The sequence below is a fragment of the Suricata suricatta genome, chromosome 11, assembly GCF_006229205.1.
Source record: "Suricata suricatta isolate VVHF042 chromosome 11, meerkat_22Aug2017_6uvM2_HiC, whole genome shotgun sequence".
Taxonomy (NCBI): Eukaryota; Metazoa; Chordata; class Mammalia; order Carnivora; family Herpestidae; genus Suricata; species Suricata suricatta.
Genome location: NC_043710.1, coordinates 8339247 through 8345086, shown reverse-complemented (window position 1 = coordinate 8345086; position 5840 = coordinate 8339247). Strand labels below are relative to the sequence as shown.

At 43.8% G+C, this 5840-nt stretch overlaps 1 pseudogene; it reads right to left on the bottom strand.

Moving 5' to 3' along the window:
* Window positions 1-3094: 3094 nt before the first annotated feature.
* LOC115307069 lies at window positions 3095-4410 on the bottom strand (annotated as a pseudogene).
* Window positions 4411-5840: the final 1430 nt, after the last annotated feature.

The window sequence follows — 5840 nt, the reverse complement described above, 5'->3', positions numbered from 1 at the left end:
AGGCGGGTCTGCAGTCAGCAGCAGCCCTGTGCTCCTCTGACGCCAAGGCAAGTGGGGAGCAGCTCCTTCACCCTCAGTCCACACGGCTACCCCTGCCTCTTCCTGTACGAGGACCCAGAACTTGGACTTGCCTTTGCTCCTGGGAGGCCATGTGTCCGTTTGTTTATGTTTATTGAGCACACACTCTACAGTGATAGACACAGACTTCGTGACTTGACTTCGTGAGTGGGTCGTCTCCTGGGGACAACTGGGAGAAGGCCCCTGGGATCCTTCAGGCAAGAGCTGGAGGGGTTTGGGCAGGGGCGGCTGTGAAGGCAGAGGTGGGGGAAGAGGAAGGTCCCCAGAGAGTCACTGGCTTTGCAGACCAGGAAAGTGAGGCCAAGGGAAGAGCATTCTTTCCTGTGCATACATTTTAAATGTCATGATTTGTTTTCTTGAAACTGATGTACAATACATCGTCACATAATGTTCAAAGGCTCATAACATCCCCCATTTTGCAACATCCTCCATTTATCATGTCCCTTTAAACACTTAAAAATTTTTTTAAAGATTTTTTGAAAGTAAACTCTACGTCCCTTACAACCCTGAGAGTGAGAGTTGCTCATAAGCCCGCCAGATGCCCCACTCTTTTTTTTTTTTAATGTTTTATTTATTTTGATACAGAGAGAGACAGAGCATGAGAGGGGGAGGGGCAGAGAGAGAAGGAGACACAGAACCGGAAGCAGGCTCCAGACTCTGAGCTGTCAGCACAGATCCTGATGTGGGGCTTGAACCCACGAAGGTGAGATCTGACCTGAGCCGAAGTCGGAGGCTTAACCGACTGAGCCACCCAGGCGCCCCGATGCCCCACTCTTAAAAAAAATTTTTTTAAGCATAAGGATGGACTTTATTTTTTTAAAAAAGTCTTTTGAGGACTACAAATGACAAAGTAAAAGCAGATCACTATGTAGAAATCTAGGAATACATTTGCCCTTGCATTAAAACTTTATCAAAATGATTCCTTTAACAATTGCACCCCATTCATAATTGTATCAGCTATAATGTTGTTCTTCATAAGGTTACTATACCTTTACTTCAAATTATATTACACATTATTTTCTCAAGATGATCTTTTAAACACCAAATTCTTGGCTCCCAAGAATGGCACCTTAGAAAGGGGCAATTTCCATTCAGTTTGGTGGCATCATTCTAAGTTTTTTTTATCAAGTAAGAAAACCCCTTTCCACCAAAGTGGTCATATTTTGTGTTCTAATGAATACATATATATTTATATATAATATATATATGGGTAGCAGCAAGAAAAGATGGAAATTAAAAGGCAGCCATTGAAATATATGGATCACTTGTATAGACATTTGGCCCATGGCAATTTAAAAAGATGGAAAGTGGGGGGATGTTAAGAGCCAGATGCTTGAGTTATCAAGAGAATGAAGTTGATTTAATATGATCAAGTGGGAATATATCATCATTGTACTTCCTTCTTTACAACAAATACTCTAAGCCAAGAGGAAATGAGTTACATTTAGAGTCTCAATTAGAACATGCTGACCACTTAATATTTAACAACTTACTCATACTGGTTTTATTTATTTATTTTTTAAGTAATTTCTGCACCCAACGTGAGGCTCGAACCCATGATGAGATCAAGAGTTGCATGCTCTCTTCTGACTGAGCCAGGTAGGCACTCACACTATTTTATGAGTCCTTTCCTTTCAATGTAAGTGCATGAGAAGTATAAAATACTTTAAATGACAAGATTTTTCTAAGGTACATTTGAAAATGGTTGTATGAAAAGAATCTCCGATGGTTTTGCCTGGAAAGATACGAACTGAATGCAAAAGTTTCTAATGGAAACAGACTCAACTTTTTTCTTCCCATCATCTCTGCCGCAGACGGTTTTCCCAAACAACTCACTTTCAAGCTTATTCTCCATGGCTTTACTAAAGAATAAAAACCAAAAAAAAAAAAAAAAAGGATGAAAACCAGAGCAAACAATTGAGCTCAAGGACATCCAGGGTTAAAAATGCAAGAAAATACCAACGTGCAAGCAACGGTCCAAATACGCAAGATTCATGTTAATGAATTCAAAGACTGTATATGAGATTTTCGTTGATGAGCAGGGCTTTGGGCATTCCAAATTATCACACAAATCATTGCCTTTTGAGACTCTGGATACTTTTACAGTTTAATTTGCAAACAGAATTTTTATAACAAATTATTTTTAACCAAATCATTATCTTGAAAAATGTTTATATAGAAAACCCAGGGAATAAAGTGAGCTGTTCATTGTGGAAGGCCTTAAATTATGTTATTACAGTGGAAAATACAGGAGGTAGAAGATAACTGAACAGACTAATGCAACATTAGATTCAAATCGTTAGCTCCTGCAGCTACTTAAAACATGGTTTTAGAAACTAAACCCAACATTTCCAGTAACCATAGAAATATTTTTATAATAGTTTATTGTCAAATTAGTTTCCATATAACACCCAGTGCTTCTCTCCACAAGTGCCCCCCACCATGACCTTCACCCCCTCCCTCCCCCTCCCCCGCCCCTCAGTCCATGGTTCATTTTCAGTATTCAGTAGTCTCCCTTGATCTATGTCCCTCACTCTCCCCTGCTCTCTTTCCCCCTTCCTCTCCCCATGGTCCCCTGCCAGGTCTCTCCTGTTAGACCTATGAATGCAAATATATGGTATCTGTCCTTCTCTGCCTGACTTATTTCGCTTAGCATGACACCCTTGAGGTCCATCCACTTTCCTACAAATGGCCATATATCATTCTTTCTCATTGCCATGTAGTACTCCATTGTGTATATAAACCACATCTTCTTGATCCATTCATCAGCTGATGGACATTTAGGTTCTTTCCATGATTTGGCTATTGTAGAAAGTGCCGCTATGAACATTGGGGTACATGTGCTCCTATGCATCAGCATTTTTGTATCCCTTGGGTAAATCCCTAGCAATGCTATTGCTGGGTCATAGGGGAGTCATAGAAACATTTTAAATAAAATTTGCCACGAAAGCCCTTATATCATGCTTGATATCGGGAGGTAGGAAGATGTAAGAACCAGGACACATGAGACATGACATTTTATCTACAACTCCTGTTTGCTTTACTGAGGTGTAGTGTCAAAATTCAGTCACCTTCTTCAGCTTCAGACCCAGATTCTTCTTCGGCATGTTTGAGCCACTCTGCAAACTTTTTCATTTGCTCAAGGAAGACACTTTCCCCCCTTGCAACGTGAGCATCTTTATACCGCTTCAGAATGGGCTCTTCCCTCAGGACTTCAGCTTTATAAAAAAGCACCACTGTTTTCTGGAAGGCTTTCATGAAATGAATGTTGTCATAGCAATACTCCTGCATCCTCAGTAACAGAGTCCGCTCAGACTGACCTTGAGCAGTAAAGGCAGCAAGCAGAGGGCTGTATTGCTTCAAGTGCTTCGTGGCTTGCTCTGCTACAAGCCCCTCCTTTTCAGTCCACCCCACGCGCTCTTTTCGCTGGACCGGACTATTCCAATGACCACGGGTTCTGGGATGTTGTTTTGTTCCATCTCCTCCTTGACATACAAAATTATATCCTTAAATGGATCACCACGGGACATCTGTTCTTGAAGTTCTTTCTGGCGTTCTTTTCGAGCTCCTATGGTTCGCTGATTCCGAACATATTCGGAAAGTTCTTTCAAGCCTGCGAAGCGTTCAACACTTTGTTTATTGGCACGAAAAAGTTCCATCAGTCTGTTATTCACGCCGACTTTCCGAAGACTTGCAGCTACAGCATTGATGTCTTTTTCATTTATCCATGATTTAAAGAGCTTTACAGCAAAAGCTGCTGACACCAAATTCTCATTATAAAGGCTATTAAGAATGGAGGCATGAAGTGTTCCATTAGCCAGAAGAACACCAGTCAACATAGCCAGCTTGTTCCTCTCTGACTCCAAAACACCCTTTAAGAACAGCAGCAGCTTTCTTACTTCATCTTCAAAACCTTTCTCCGGGTATTTGTAGCGCCTGATTAACTTGTTAAAAACCCGAGCAAATGCTAGCATGGTCTCTAGGTCTTCTTGTGCTGTGAACACACAGACATCTGTACGCATCATGTCATCTGCCAGGGTACCACCTGGGGCCAGCATTCCGCCAGCCCCCAGAATGTCAAAGAGTGTTTCTGTATATCGGCGGTAATCAAGTTTTGCTCCAGAAGCATCAAGAAACTTGGCTACTGCTTCCAAATCAGTGCCTGTTTCAGTTAAGCCTTGAATAATACAGTCTTGTAACTGAGTAGGGTCAAACCTCTCTTTTTCATCTCTTTTTCTGGTTTTAAAACGCTGGCCTGATAGCGTTGGCTTTTGCTGCTTTTGATTATTCATAAAAGACACCTGACTTTAAGGCCAAGAGAAAAGAGCCAGAAATCCCTGAGGTGGCGGCAACTGCGACGGTGTCTCCTTTGCGACCAGAACTCTGAAAATGTTTTTAGGGGCACCTGGGTGACTCAGTTTGTTAGGCGTCTGACTTCAGCTCAGGTCACGATCTCGCAGTCTGAGTTCAAGCCCTGCGTGTGGCTCTGCACTGACAGCTCAGAGCCTGGAACCTGCCTTGGATTCTGTGTCTCCCTCGCTCTCAGCCCCTCCCCCACCCATGCTTTGTTTCTGTCTCTGAAGAATGAATAGACTTTAAACAAATTTAGTGGTACTTTCCTTGATATTCGTACATTGATTTAACAATTTTAGATGTTCTATTTGTGTGTGTGTTCTTAAGAAATGGTATAAACTTAACAATCAGCACAATATAAAGCCTGTCAAAGAACAGCCGAGTCAACTTGATGAGGTTTTTAATTTTAATCTTACTGTTATCTCCCAACCCTTCTGAGAATGTTGAAACTTTCCTGCAATGAGATGCCCTACACACATCTTGCAGACAATCTCGGGGGGCTCCTTAGAGCCCCCTAAGCCCATTCCTTAGCTTACAAATTAGCCACAGTCTTAAAGAGACAGGACACCCTGACTGAAGGTGTCCAAACACCTAAGGAGGTCATATCAAGTGGAAGTACGGGGACGCCTGGGTGGCTCAGTCGGATGAGGGTCAACTCTTGATCTTAACTACTCATAATCTCACTGGTTCCAGAGTTCGAAATGCACATCGGGCTCTATGCTGACAGTGCTGAGCCTGCTTGGGGTTCTCTCTCTCTCTCTCTCTCTCTCTCTCTCTGCCCCTCCCCCCAAAAATAAATAAGCATTAAACAAAATAAATGGAGGCACGGATGGGGGCGGTCCCGGAGGCCCTGGGAGCAGGCCTGTGGCAGGGTGTCTGAGAGAGCGCACTGACTCCAGGACTCAGAGCAGCCTTCACGGAGCACATTGTCCTGTGGCTTCTCGAGGGTGAACTGGGGCAGCTCCTGGAAAAGCAGCACCAGCTCTACCCTTGGCCACCAAGTCCACCCTCTTTGCTGATTTGTGTGAGCCCACAACTCTCCAGAAATTTGAATTCACATTTTCTACGGAAAGGCTCTCATCTGGTGCCTGGGCTTTCCGTGCCAGGCTGACGACGGAGTCGCTGTCCCCAGCCCGACGGGTCCCTGGTGCCCGGCACCATTCCAAGTGCTTCATGTGCAGCAACAACTTAAGACAGAAGCGGTTCCTATGATGCTCTCAAGGTCACACAGCCAGTGAGTGGGGGACTCAGGCAACCCCCACGCCATACTGCCTCTGCTTCACTCCTTGACCATCGGGGAGGCATTTCAGACTCACTCTATCCAAAACGATTCCCTACTGTCCCCACGGGAAGGTCTTTTATGCTCCTTTCACTCACCCCACATCCTCTCCAGCCGCTAGTCCTGCTGC